Below are 15,107 nucleotides of genomic sequence, written 5' to 3'. Positions count from 1 at the left end.
GATTTAGAAGAATCCTCCAGTGCAATGGCTCTAGATATCTCTTTGGAAGAGGGATCTAAAATTCCTTCATAAGAGAGACTGCTCCCATTTCAGACCACCTGTTCCAGCACAGGCAGGGCCTCACTGGTTGGATCAGCTGCACCATGTCACTCTAGTTGTGCTACTAACCTTATTATGGAGGGGACCAGTTAGCAAATGCTCCATACACAAAAGCTTTTGGGGCATGAGAATGTTGGTTAGAGGTATATGAGTTCCACCACTAAGTCTGTGTATTTGTTCTTCCTTTTGCTAGCACACACATGGCTGTTCTGAGCGCAACAGTTCGTTCCATTACGGTAATTGCAAAGCCAGGCAATACCACTGATCACTGGTCACCAATCAATACCACTGCTGAAGCATGGGATGAAGGCCAGTTTACCCTAAAATGCAGGCAGCCAGCTCTCACATTACAAACCTTCCTGTCCCTGCTGACTGTTGAACTCTTGCATTTCTGTAAAATATACAAATCCATCTTCCTTTCTGACTCGTGCTGTGCATTCAAAAACTGACCACAGCAAAAATCAATGCCAGTCTATTGGAGGCTGAATCTGAAATTATTTGTTAACTGTCACAGAAAATAGTTATCCTTTTAGGCAACTGCTTGCCATTGAAAACCATCACAGGCACAATGTTCTTCCTTTCATTTAAGCACCGCAGCTATATTACGGACATCTTCTGATTCTCAAAATGTCAGCAATACTTTTGGACCCATATTCATTCTCAGTCAGTAGAAATAAAAGATGTGAATCTGCTGCAGCAATATTTTGTTCTCTGATGTTAGAAACATTAACAATAAATGTGGTTTCATATATATATATATATATAATATATATATAATACTGCCAATATACTGTTTTTCCAAGAAAAAAAAAAGTCTTGTAAGAGTTAATATAAATTATAAAAAATTTAAAAGATAAAAATCTAGGGGCTGATGTAATATATTTGTTTTCTCAATGGTCTTTTTTTCCCAAAAAGTACATTAAAAAGAGAAAAATTTCTCGGTGGGTTGTGCAGGAGACTTCAGCCTTTTAAATAAGGCAAGATGCATAATTCAATGCTGGAATATTACAAACACATGTATTTGCACAGCGTATATTGTGCATAATAGTTAACTCACACATGCAACCCCCACTCAGGTTTATTCATGTGCACTGACTGATCCTTATTGTGGGAGCAATGAAGGAAATATGGACATACTTATCTGAATTGCTGTTCCTGAAATTGGCAATTATGAAGGAGATGAAAATTCATCCCCTGATTAGCAGAAATAACACTTACAGGCAGAATTTCAAATGCGCATCTCTGGACACTGTGAATGCCAAGAGAGAGGTGTAAACATTAAAATACTACAAGGTTAATAGAAGAGGTAGGTTACTACACAGTATGACTGAGAACAAAATCCTAATTTACTTGCATGATGATACTTATTGATTCAGGAGCTTTTCTCCTGTCACTTGTTATGAAGAAGGTCTGGTGCTCAGATTTGTCAGAAATCACGTGATGGATTTATAAGGATAGATTTTGACACTCACTGAATATAATACAGATATCAGAGGCATTTTACGCTCATTAGTACTATTTTTTTCCAAAGTTTAAGATGTTATGATGGCTATTGCAGTTGGAAGTCCCTTCCCACAAGCACCAGTAACCATCGACATATCTTCCAAATCACAGCATTTTGTTGACCTGGCATTTACACTTCAGATTGGTTTGATTTTGTATCTGGGAAACCACAGAGCATTTTTTGAGAGTAAGGGGACTATTTTTTGAGAGTAAGGGGCCATGTAATAACTCACATGAAAAAAAAATGCATGCTTGGTTTGTGCCCACAATTAGACATATGTAATATATAAATTCAAATATTGTAACTATTTCAAAGACTCTTTTGACAGCATGTAGAAAGTGATGCAGTCATCTTTTTCCTTCCCATCTTCAGCACAATTTCCATTTGAAGTAATCAAAGCAAAGTATGCTTTTAAAGAAATGAAACATGTTCTTAGAGCCATTTTTCACACAACGCCATTTACATATACTAACTTGAGTCCTTGATAAATAGGAATACATAACATGTAGAGAAGCAGACACTTTTACCTATTTTTAAGGAAATCCATTATTCTCCAATAAAATTAAAATAATGAATGCTCCTCTCCCTGAAATCTTCCTATGAACTCTGCCAAATACAGGGCAAAAATCTGGGTGATGGTCATCCCTCTGGCACTGGCAATATTCTTCTAGTAGGAAGAGCAAAGTATTTTCAAACCCTATTCAAACTCTGGCATACATACTTTGCAATAGAACATGGCTACACGTGATTAAACTTTCATTAACAAATCACAAGACATATCAGTTAAAAGACACCACGGATATGGAAATTCATTACAGGGAATTACAGGGAATTACATTCATTGCAAGGAATTACAACTCAGGTTTGTAAATTGGAAAAGCAGTTCTGTCACTCCACCCACATTGCTCACAATGGTAATGCTGTCCAAGGGCAAAAGCCAGTGAATACTGAGGGGAAAAAATGATCTGGAGGTGGAGGCCTTACCTCTTTTAGTATAAACAGTGAAAAATTAGGACTGTTTAATATAATAATATTTGGTCAAATTAGGAATAGAACAGCATTGATCAGTGAAACCACACTTCAAGCTGGCCACAGAGATGAGAATGGATGGAAGGCAGGAGCCATGGAGTCAGGGCCATGCGTGGCTCTTCAAAAGTATGCAGTATTTTCACCCAAGCATTTTAAGTAATCCCTTCTCCCTGTTCACACTCAGACTGTCACAATAATCATGTTTGCCTTCAAGCTCTTTTCAGTTCAACACTGTGCATATCATATTTACTTCAAGCACTGCTGCAAATTGTTGCACTTATAATGATGCTTTGAATTAATGCTTTCACCTCCACATCATGCTAAGCAACCCTTCATAACCAAGAACCAATAATTAACTGAGACACAAAGAGAAAAGACAGATGTGCAGCAAACCAATTTCATTTTGAAATAAAGTGATCAGGTAGATTTCAGGGGAATTCATACTATTAAAAAAAAATTAAATCTCAGTTAGATATTAATAGAAAATTCTACACCTAAAATAAGTTGTGAACTAATGGAGGATGATAAATTTCATTCTCTATTAAATTATTTCTTTGAAACATTCCTGAAAGGCCATGGACTCTTCCACAGTGTTTTCATTATTTACTCAGTTCTATATAGAAGTTAAAAACAGAGGAAGCCTTCTGATGCATTCTATATGGCTTCTAAAGGAGAGAAAAAAATATGCCTCATGAGATTTAGGGGCTTATTGACTGTATAAATAGTGCTGTGACTGCATTATTTTCTGGATGTAAACCAAGTCTGTTGCCTCTCCCAGTTTAATCCTTTCCCAGTTGAAATCACTATAGAGCAACAATATGAAAAGAAAATATTTTGTACTGAAAATGTGAAAATTTATCAACTAAAGGAATACCAAAACAAACCCAGACCAAAGCAAACAAAGAAAACATACCTCTTTCCCCTGAAAGATGCAATAGTGGTTAGGAAGTTGTAAACAGGGGTATGAACTATTGGGCAGAAAAAAGGTATTCTGGAGATGAGAAGGCTATAGTGAGATCTTATAGCAGCTTTCCAGTACTTGAAGGGAGATACAGGAGACCTGGAGAGGGATATTTTTCCAGAGCAGGCAGTGATAGGATAAAGGAAATGGCTTTAAACTGAAAGAGGGTAGATTTAGATTAGACATTAGGAAGAAATTCTTTGCTGTGAGGGTGGTGAGGCACTGGAACAGACACTGACCAGAGAAGTTGTGGATATCCCATCCCTAGAAGTGTTCTAGGCCAGGCTGGATTGAGGCATTGAGCAATCTGGTCTAGTGGAAGGTGTCCCTGACCACGGTGGGTGGCTTGGAATATGATGGTCTTTAAGGTCCTTTCCAACCCAAACCATTCTATGATTCTGCAGTCACCTAAGTGGTTGAATTCACTCCTTGATCCCAGTGAAAAATAAACATTTTTTTCTGATGAAGAGGTACTGCTCAATCCTCCTGCACACAATCCCTTGAACCAATGCATGGAGAGCAGCTATATCATGCACCTGATGCAAACCCCTCTAAGCAAGGGTTACAATATTAGCTCTGCTTTAATTTATGGTGAAACCACATGTTAAACTATAGAAAAGCATCTTGTGGTCTGAGACATTTTCCTTGACTCTTATGAAATACAAACAGGCTGTTTGCCACTGCTGGAAATCAGTAGTTCTGCATTAAAATCATACAATTCTCTCTTTTTTTTTGGTTTGTGCCTTTTTATTAGGCTGTCTCAGAGCACTTTAGGAGTCAAACCTGTAAATGTCTCTTATTCTAAAATAAACAGCACTCAGCATGACACAAATGACATTTTGTGAGGCTCCAGGAGGGAGTAAAGTAGCACTGCCACAGAGTTCCTTCTTCCTCTCTAAATGTCATTACTCTGTTTGATATACTAACATAAATCACTTATCCAGTTGGACAGCACAGCAGGTCTCTCTAGAAGGGATTTCAGATAATGAAATACGTTTCACACACATAAACACAAAATACAAAGCAATGCCAAGTGGTTCCTAATACTTTACTTACTCAGCACTCCATTTGCCAGGTTTATTGTTCATGTACATAATAAACTTGATTGCATGCTGCAGTGGCCTTGTTTATTGGTTCAACCACTTGAATTCATTCCATATTCATTTTGGTGTTCATCATTTTTTTTGTCTACACGTTGTACAGAATCCAAACAGTTGAAACAATATTGTGTGCATATTTGGTGGAATACATATAAGGAATATGCTGAGGGTATTTCCCTGTACCTGATTAAGGGCAAAAGAAAAAGAACTCAAATAATATTAAAAATGCAGCCCAGTAGTTCTCTGTGAGATTTATGAGTTCTGTTCAATCTTTTGTCAGATAAATCAGAAATACAAAAGCATCTCTGGGTGCACATACACATCAATCAGTCAATACCATTTAGATACAAGTCAGTTGTATCAATCTCTTTTGTCAGGCAAACTGTCATAATCCAGAAATGCCAGGCAACAAACCAAAGCAATTTCTACTATTAGCATTCAATGAAGATTTTAAATTGAAAAAAAATCATCAACAACAAAACCCAAAACCCAAACCCTCCAAAGACTTCAACAGAAAAAGCGTGTGATGTGCTATTCACTGGCCTATGTGCCTGCCCATTTTATCCACTTTGATTTTAAAATCCCTCCTTTTTAGTTCTAGGCAGCATAATGAGAAAGAAGAAAATATAGTGAAACATATTCAGTAAGTTTTAGAGGAAAAGGAAATGGTCAGAAAGTAATCTAAACAAATAAAAAAACTAGATACTTCATTCCCTCTTGTCTGGGAAAAAAAGTATGGTAGATTTTCCCATCTCTTATTACATTCACCAAGCTTTTGTTCTAAATTATCAGATCAAAGGACTTCATATTCCTTCATGGAAGAAGTGTTCCAAAACATCTGCAAACGAATGCAAAAAAACCCTTTGCATCCTACTTAGTCACTCCAAAATTTCACATTTCATGACTGATACCAAACATTTGATGACTAAGCAGTTAGAATGACATTATTGCTTAAGATATCATCTGTAACTCTCTTCTGCATTCCTGACATTTTTGGTTCTGTTTTTTGCATTCCTTCTAGGCTTGAATAGGGAACATGAATACTTTTAGGGCATCATTTCTTACTGAATGCATTACTGTATTTTGGAAACCAAACCCTGACTTGTCTTTTACTACTATCACACTTTTGATCTATGAACACTGTTCCTTCTATCTTCTGTTAGGGAAAAAGCTCCAAATGTGTAAAGAAGTTGGCATTACTTCCTTTCTTTAAACTTCTTTGAAGCTAGGAAAAGTTTAAAGCAATATCAAAAACATATAATCTGACAAGATGAATATATTTGTGAATTATTAGTAAAATAAACCAAATGCTTAATGTAGATCTCATTAATTTAATCTTATAGTTGGGCAAGTGCAACCAGAAAGGGCATAAGAATTGCATTCTAAGAATTATAAAGCTGGCAGCTGCCACATGATCATAAGGATGGGTGCAATTCCATGGCTAATGTATGGTGTTGGGCTGTTTCTCTGTCCCAGGCATTTTCTCTCCTCCTATCTCTTCTGCTGCTTTCAGCACATTTAAACGTATTATTTACCATCTTTAAGTTCTGGCCATCTCCTCACATTACAGGAGAAAATGAAATAGCTGCAATTGAGTTGCTTCCAAAATGAGGATCTGCACTGATTTACTAGGACTGCCCTACACTTAAATTCATTTTGCATGATGAGAGGCAGAGCTAATACTTTTATTAGCTAAGCACATGCTATAGTGCTAATGTCGTGGTTCTGCTTTTGGCACACAGTATCTCCATGTGAAGTGGCACTGTGTAAGCTCTCAGACATCAGTAAGGCTCTGGTTTTGGCTGCTTGTGTTATGAGGTAAGGTTATGGCTTATTAAAAACACTGTTTACAGTAGACTGCAACACTGAGATATCATAAAATTATAACGGAGAAAAAGAAGAGTAAAAGATGCCCTCCCCCCTCTGAAAAAACATATAGAAAAAGGAATTTTAGTGAAATATCAATAACAATAATATAGTTTTCTGCTTTCAGCATTTAATCTTAAAAAATACTGTAGCATCTCTCTGTGCAACAAAACTTTTAGGCATTATAGTTACAAAGCAATTGATACCTTCTATGTTTCTAATCAGTCCATATAAATACCTTTGTTGTACTCTGAATTAGTAAACTCTTTGGAACATTTGCAGTAATGTTAATCAATCATGTTTTATTTAATTGTCTGAGTGATCAATATATTTACTTTATAATTGCATAAAATCATCCTGGCCAGTTTTTATGGCCAAGAATTTATGACCATGGCAACCATAATTTTCACATTTGTTATGTCTTTGCCCTATTGTTTTTAAAATAATTTTACAAGCTTAAACCCTTAGTAATATCAACTTTAGACATCTGATTTTCCCTCTTTTCCAGTACTAGAGTGTTTTTAGATACATGATACATCTGTTTTCCTAATGATAATTTTGCACAATTTATATTTCTGTTATGTCCTGTTCATTACAAGACAGAATATTTAATTTACTTTATTTCAGAAAACACTTTCTGTGTTGAAGATAGCATTTTCCAAGGATACTAATCATGTTCAATTTTAATGGCAACTTTCAAAGGTAACACTTACCACTACTTTCAGCTTTGCTAATTTTTGCTATGGAGAAATTACAGTCTTCTAACCAACTTGAAGAATTGTCACCTGGGACACAGAGTGGCAATGCTGTTGCAACACTTTCTACCTTGTAAGTAATGCAGGAAAAGAAAAAGAAAAAAAAGGCTTATCTTATATTTATGTAGTAAACCTAAACATTCAGATAAAATACAGCAACTATCAGGAACATATATTATTTTCTGTATTGTATGTTATGATTGGTATACAGCTTTCATTTAACTAATGAAAAAAATCATCGAATTCAGAAAGCCATTTACCCCATATCACTTATTTTACAAGATTTTCATTCCTCTTACCATGGAGTGTATCTGAAGATGCTGGCAGATGGAGAAAAGTAACATGTAGACTAGAGCCACTAGTTTTATATATATATATATATATATATATATATATATATATATAAAATTCTATCTTGCTTAAAGATAGAATTTAAAGAGTTAAATATCTATCAACTGTTTAAGAAAAAAAAAGTTGTGAATTCTGCCTTTTGTAATCTCTTTCCCATCTTTCTCCCCCAATCACAATGTACTTGTTTCCTGTGGATGCATTGGCTGCAGCAATCTTCCTTACAAGCACTTTATGCAGAACCTTCCAGAAATCCTTGGCATTGCTAGCTTTTACAAAAGACAACAGAGAGCTAAATTGCTTAGGCTGTAATTTCTTCCATCTCCAAAAGTCAGTTCTTGTTTTCATGACAAGGAGGATGTTGACATTTCCTTTGGTACACCAACATTGACTCTTTTTGCTGAATGTCTATCGCAATTCTTTTGCTACTGAGGTGAAACATTAGAAAATTGCTAGAAGCTTTTCCTTTTATGCTATGAGACAGGAAATACCTAAAATTGTGCTGTTAGCTTCCTGCACTGAGTTTTCTCTCCTGCTAATCCTTATCCAATTTCTAAGTGATAAAGTGGGATCAAATTTTCAATGTGCAAGGATATAAATGGAGATTTACATGAAGATAATAAATTCAAGATTGTGAAGACAAGGTCAGGCCAGCATGTGGAGATAGACATGGGATTAAACAAGTGTTGATAGATAAGTAAATTCTCAGCAATAGCTACACACATGGTTTCTCCTGAATTCAGTTAGGTGGCCATTTGCTGAAAGCAATCTCCAGCTTGCACCAGAGATGGCATCACAATTCAAAGGAATGAAGTCACTCATCAAGCATTAAGAGTAAGAGGGCACATTAATAGGGAAAATTCACTTTCTGGTCCTCACAGTATGACAGCATCTGTGGTGGAGATTTTTAGAGTGCAGGCTGATACTCTGATGAAGAGTTGGCAAATAAAATAAAATATTTAGCATCTCTTTGAAAATTGTTAGGATAATTGAGACTAACCTGGTGGATACCACTCTTTAACTGCTGAAACAGCAAACCTGCTAAATTCTAATGGCCACTATTGACCCATGTCTTTCTTTTAGACCCTCAGACTTCCTTTCATTGGCTTGGAATCCCAGAGCTGGTAGTGGTTTGAAGTATGCATTGCATAAACAGAATATAGAAACTCATACACTCATCTTCAGTTACATCTCCAAATGCCAACATCTGCAGTGATTAAGTGAGTAGAGTTTGAAGCTCTGGCACAGTTGCATCTTTTTATGTGAGTTAAATCCCATAATTAGAAGCGCAACTAGCTCCTATCTGAAAATCACCAAAGAGTGCCAATCTCTAGATGAATACTGAGCCTATAAAGATCAACATTTCATAAGTAACTGCATTACCTTAATTTCTATTTGAATTACGTTAAAACTTTACAGTAGTAGTAACCTTACTTTACAGTGTCATTATTTTCTCTTGCTGCTGGTTCAGGGTAAGTCTAGCCAGACACTAATAGCTGGATTCTATTGTTTTATCACCAATAATACTAAGGCATTGTTTTCTCTCTAGGTCACTACTTGCCAAGATGAAAACAGTGTTCATTTAGCTTACAGAAGATATTTGTCTTTGGGAACCACAAGTTAACTTCAGTATGGTAGCCATGTCTTCAAAACACCCCTTTCCACTTGAAGGACCCATTTCATCAACTGGCACAGTTTCGACCTCAGGTCATCTTTTTGGAATACACCTGTAGAAGAAATGCTCCAAAATGTTAAATGTCTCAAGTTTAAGCTGTCAAAGATGGGTCTCCATTGAAGCCATAATTGCCAAGGAAGCCATTTTCAACCAAATATTTAAGACCAAAACCGTGTAATTGCACATTAATTGAGTTATAGTAAGAACTCAGTTATAGTAAGAATTATAAACAAAGATGCATTCCAACTCCATTAAGTTAAACTTGAAGTGGAATGATGGCAGGGATGGCATCAGGGATGGCACCAAGGTTACTTAGGTTAATTCACCTGATGGACCTTGGAGGAACCCTGTATCAAGCACTAAATGAGCACTCTTTTCAATGTGCCTCTTAGAGAAATACCTTTTTTGTCCTGGCTTAAATTTCATACAAGTTAGTCTTTAATAAGTTGTAAATCAAGACTTTTTTTTAGAAGGAATTTGATGTAATTAAAGAAACTAAATGATCAACCACATTATTAATTCAATTCATTGTGTTTGTATGTGTACACTTACTCAAGATGTTATCAGTCAAGCACAGAACATAGAATCTTCAAGAGGACAGCCAAGGGTATCTGCAGCAGGCTCCTGCAGCAAGTCAGAACCTACCACAAGTTAAGTCATCAGTGTAGACTCTATTGTAATTATTACTTTAAAATATTGTGAGGCCTACATTTTGTCATTCTAGTGTTTACAAACATATTGTAGCATTTTGTATTTCAGTGTCTGATATTTAAAAACATTATTCACAAAGAAGTCTTAGTGTTGTCTCCAAACTCTTTTCAGTGCCTGTTATTCTATCGATGGGTGTAGAAGCCAAGGCAACACAAAACCCCCTATAGCTATATATTAAGAAAACATGCAGATAATTATTTTATTATTAAATAAAAAAGTTAAATGTCCTAATTTCAAGAGGCTGAAAGTGTTATATGAAATGTCTAGAAGGCTTTCATGTACAGATTAAGTAGAGCCGACAATGTAAATCCAAGGATTGTTTACTCCTTATTCAAGAAATTATAATTTATTTAATTTTGCCCCTTTTATATTCTTCTTATTATGAATCCAATGTTAACTATTGCTTTTTGCTTTCTAAACCAACACATTTTGGAATTATGAAAACTTACAGCTGAGAATAATTACACAGATTTATCAACAAAACAGAGTTATTGAAATGCAATACAGCAGACAGTAGGCCTCACAGAAAAGGACCATGCAAAAGAACCCCCTTGAATTTTGCTTAGCAAAGCCCTCAGGTATACATTTTATTACAATTCTGTTCTCAGCTCCCACTCACTTCAAGGAGATGAACATGCACTTGACTGCTTTGGTGCACAATTGTAAGATTCAAGTTCTTGAAATCAAGCATGTGCTTCCAAGCCATATATAACCTAAGTTATGGTTTACCTTAGGATGTCTGACTGCAAATTGGGGGAGTTCAGAAGAAACTCAGTGAGCTGTGCAGCTGATGGCAGGGCAGAAAATGTTAACTTGGCCGAGTTTTGCAGTGTAAATTGTTCCAACTCATGAGTCCAGGCAATTAAAATACCTGTGTGCTTCTTTGCTTGGACTGAAATTCCCTAGGTAGCTGCAACTGTTCCTACAGATGCTGCACAAACTGCCAATGTCTGAACAGGTTGAGAGCAGTCTTGCTTAAGCCTTATTAAATCCAGGAGCTCAGGAAAACAGTGCTGAAATCTTGTAGAAGTCTCAATCAAAAGTCCTTCAAAGGCATCCAGTTACAGCTCACACAGTTTCAGAGGGTTCTTTTTTAAGGCTAAAAGGTTGCTCACACTGATATTTTCATCTGCTCCTTTAAAGGAATTAGTGGCAAACCTGAAAAAAAAAAGAGGCTTCTCTGTAAATTCATGCAGCCTTTCAGACCTCTTGGGGATGAGACTCTGGCATCTGATTAAAGAGGCTCAGCTGTGTCAGAGGAACACCTGCAGATGCTCATGAGCATAACCACAGGTGTCTGGAAGCATGTGCAGCATCTTGGGAGCTAAGGACAGCTCAGGGTGGTTCCAGATCTTCTTTTTTTGGTGTTTTGTTTAAGGTTTTGGGTTTTTTTGAGATAGGTGGCATTACTGGAATAAATAGTGTCATGATAATCCAGCACGTGTAAATGTAAGTAGCAGCAGTTCACTGTCTTTCATAGATGGTTGGCTGAAATGTGGCAGGAAAAAATCAGAGTTACTGTCAATTTCTAGTGTCATCAAGTGGGTTTTACAGCAATATAACAAATCAGAAGAAAAGCAGACAAGGCCATTGATACTAGCATCTATTGGAAAATTTGTATCTTTATTATTTGCTGATTCTCAGAATAAAAAAGATCCATAAGTAGAATTTGGACTTCAGTATTCAGGCATGTATTCACATAGGCAAAATGCAACTTTTGGGCAGTTGCATTGTCTTTTCACTACATTATTTAGCACAAGTTTTCTGTGCTTTAAGAACCAGAGACGTTAAGAAAAATACTCTCACATAAAATTTCTTCTGAAAAGCCTACTCAATTTAAGTATATAAATGAACAATCAAGATCAGGACAATAAATGTATTTTTAATAGCTTTTCTACAAACTTTGTATATATATGCTACTGTGAGTCTACAGGTTTCCTTCCTTCTTACTTTGTCTAATAAGCCATCCTCAAAATTCCCCAGTTGCCATGTTAGCCTATACTGATTTCTGATATGACTAGCAAAACTTCCGAGTCTGCTTATAATTATATAGCCACTTGTAGTTCCTTGAAATTTTTCCATATGGCCAAAGAAAAATTTTAATTTATTTATTGTGTTTTAACATAGAATTGGATTAATCAGATATGCTTCTGCTAAGACTTAGATCCATTTTTAAACTGACGGCCTGTTAATATGTGTATCTAAGGCCAGCTGGTAAAGTATAATCAAAATATTTTCAAGCATTCTCAGAAGAAAAGTTACAATATCTTGCATGCCATATTTCCAAAAACAGTGAATATCCTACAATTAAGAGTTAGGAGAGAAAATTTAACTCTTTAATTCAAGAAATTCTTATCACACTATCTTTCTAATTTATAACAGTCTTTCTTAGTCTTTCATGCAAATAATCTTTCCCACACAATGTGTGCTTTCAATTTTTATTCCTCAGTAGATACAATTACTATATCCTCAAGAAACAGTGAGTTTTCAAATTAAAAGCATGCACAGGATAAAAACATAACCCACATCAAATATTCTCCTAGAGTTCAGAAATCCTAAAAAGTCTAATAAAACTCAATGGTTTCTTGTTCTTGGTCAGCCAAGGATAGCTCCTGTAATGTTCTCAGTCTGCTGGTTACTTTGCTCATTACAGCCTACTTTCTGTGTCCTTGCTCTCTAGTTCATACAGCTGCATTTCCATTTTGGCCCAGCTTCACAGAGGAACTCAGGAGCTGTGGTTAAGTCTGCCCATGATATTTATTTTTGCTCTTGGAAGCACACCATTTGTCTTTCAGCTATCCTGAAAAGCCTGAGGTAAAAGACACCTCAAAAGAGGATGAAAACTCATCATCCTGCTGAGGGAGTCAGCAGCATGCTCTGCAGATGGGCTGACACCTTCCTGGCTGAATGGTTTCTTAAATCTTTTTGTGAAGTCACCCTGGCACACCCATCCAGCCTAGTAGGGAGTGATTAGTTAAAGTCAGGAGATTCTACATTGTGACAGGTAAACAAACACACCTGTGGATTTTCATATAGGTTTCATATGTTCTTATTACAAAAATGATCATAACCACTGTGTGAGTGTCCTCTAGCCGGTAAGCTATGAACATACCACCAGACTATGCCTGCTCTCCTTCTCCTTTAAATGGATAAACATCTCATCTCTGAATTGCAGAAATGTAGAGCTCAAGGGTTTTCCCAGATTCCTAGGGAAGTTCTAAGCTCATTATGTCTGTAGCCAATGTGTGATATGGCAGTGGTGGCGTTCTCTCCTTTGGAAGCACTCATCCAGCACTCCATCTGATCTTGTTCCAGACTTCAAAGACTGCAGTGCTACAGTACTGAAAGGATATGGATAGGGACATAAAGGATAAAGAATACAGGGATACAAAGGAAACTGGTGGCAAAAGAGGAGAACTTTAGTACAATTGCAAAATAGAAACTTGCACCTCCCCTGTCTGTCATAAGAGCCCGACTGGAAATTTGTACAGTGGAGAGAATAGTGGAGGGGAAAGTTGTGCCAACTGGAATGTTTACCCTACATCACTGGATGCTTTCTAATGGAGTCATAACTCCTTAATAGTTTCTAAAAATGTCCACACACAATTTTATTCTTGTTAGATAATTAAAAGCTGCACACTTAATATTTTCATTTAGACTGCAGTGTAATCTTGAGCCAAATGAATCATTGGTGTAGTTTCACTCACTTCATTTAATTACCATGCCTGAAGCTGGCCTTTTATAATTGTTTCCTGACAAGAGTTTTAGAAGACTAAACTATAAAGCAATATTTATAAAGATCACTGCAAGTTCAAATTCAAAATTACCTTATTGAGTTAAAAGCTAGAGGCCTCTGGTTGAGCAATCAAATCTCCTTGTTCCAAGCATAATTGTTTGAGTCTTTGTTCTATTTAAAGGCTAACTGAAGACTTGCAATATTGAGTTTACTTCAATAAGCTGGTATCACACTTTCCATTTAGCAAAAAGAGAATTCTACTAAACTTCATTTGCAATTTGTAGTGCTAGGAAATTATTTTGTTAGCTGTTAAGAGTTGCCTTTAATCTCACAACTGAAATCCTCACATAGATTTTTCTCTCATAGAAATATGTCTTTGTATTATTTTATTCCTTCTCTGCATCTTTAAAGATAGAAAAGCCATCACTCTTTCCCCAGCTTCTATGAAGGACCAAGTGACAGCAATGGAGAACCTGAAAGCTCCTGTATGTTTTGGGGACCAACACTGTCATACCGTAAGTTAAGCTTAAACCATAGGAAAAAATATGAAAGAAATAGATCAGGCTATCCAAAAAAACCATAAAACCATCAGGATATGCACTTAGCCCACCTGTTTCCTTGCTCAGTTTCCACTATTAATAAAATTTTTAAAATAGTACAAGTGCAGGAAATTAGCACCACAGAAGGCTAACAGTGGTGTATTGAAATCACCACCATAACACAGCTTCTTCAACCTCAGATTAGGCAGCCAAATGATAAAAAATGGACACAAAAGCAAACCAAACAATAATATGCATTGTTGGAAAATTAATAGATAATGAAACCAAACATTGTGCCACAGTACAAAATTTGTGCTCTAAGAGCATCTCAGAAAATGCAGGTCTGGTCTCCATCTCAAAACGATCCACAGAGGGCAATGACCCTTATCAAAGATATGAAATTAGAATGAGGAATAACTAAGCTTATTAGAGCTATTCAGCCTGGAAAACAAAAAGCCTTACTCTTTGTCTGTGTCCTACATTTCTAGAAAACACCTTTTTGTCACTGCCTGTGATAGGCACTGTATTACTACCCATGTATTTTTCCTTTTTATATGCTTTGCTCGTTCCTACAGGGCAGCATTTTGTGCTCCTCCTCTCTCCCCAAGTACTGACTCTGCTTCTCGAGCGTGTCTGGCTCCTGCATTCTGTGGCTTGCAGCTACTTTGCTGAGGCAGCTGCAGCTTAAGCAAGCAAGTTTCAAGACTGGTCTTACAGCACAGCTGAATCACATTGCAGATGATTGACACAGTGGAAATGAAGCAGTTTTAGTGCTGAAAATTCC

The 15,107-nt window shown here is 36.4% G+C and overlaps 1 long non-coding RNA gene across 1 annotated transcript in view; it reads right to left on the bottom strand.

The window, feature by feature from the left end:
* Nucleotides 1–10,852: 10,852 nt before the first annotated feature.
* The window catches only part of LOC127059315 (uncharacterized), a 68,421-nt gene continuing 64,166 nt past the window's right edge, over nucleotides 10,853–15,107 (bottom strand). The window contains exon 4 of the long non-coding RNA XR_007777007.1: nucleotides 10,853–11,206. This is a non-coding gene — a long non-coding RNA (uncharacterized LOC127059315). The remainder of the gene's footprint in view (nucleotides 11,207–15,107) is intronic.

This window comes from Serinus canaria, chromosome 2, assembly GCF_022539315.1.
Source record: "Serinus canaria isolate serCan28SL12 chromosome 2, serCan2020, whole genome shotgun sequence".
NCBI classification, from domain to species: Eukaryota; Metazoa; Chordata; class Aves; order Passeriformes; family Fringillidae; genus Serinus; species Serinus canaria.
This window is presented reverse-complemented; position numbering and strand designations above follow the sequence as displayed.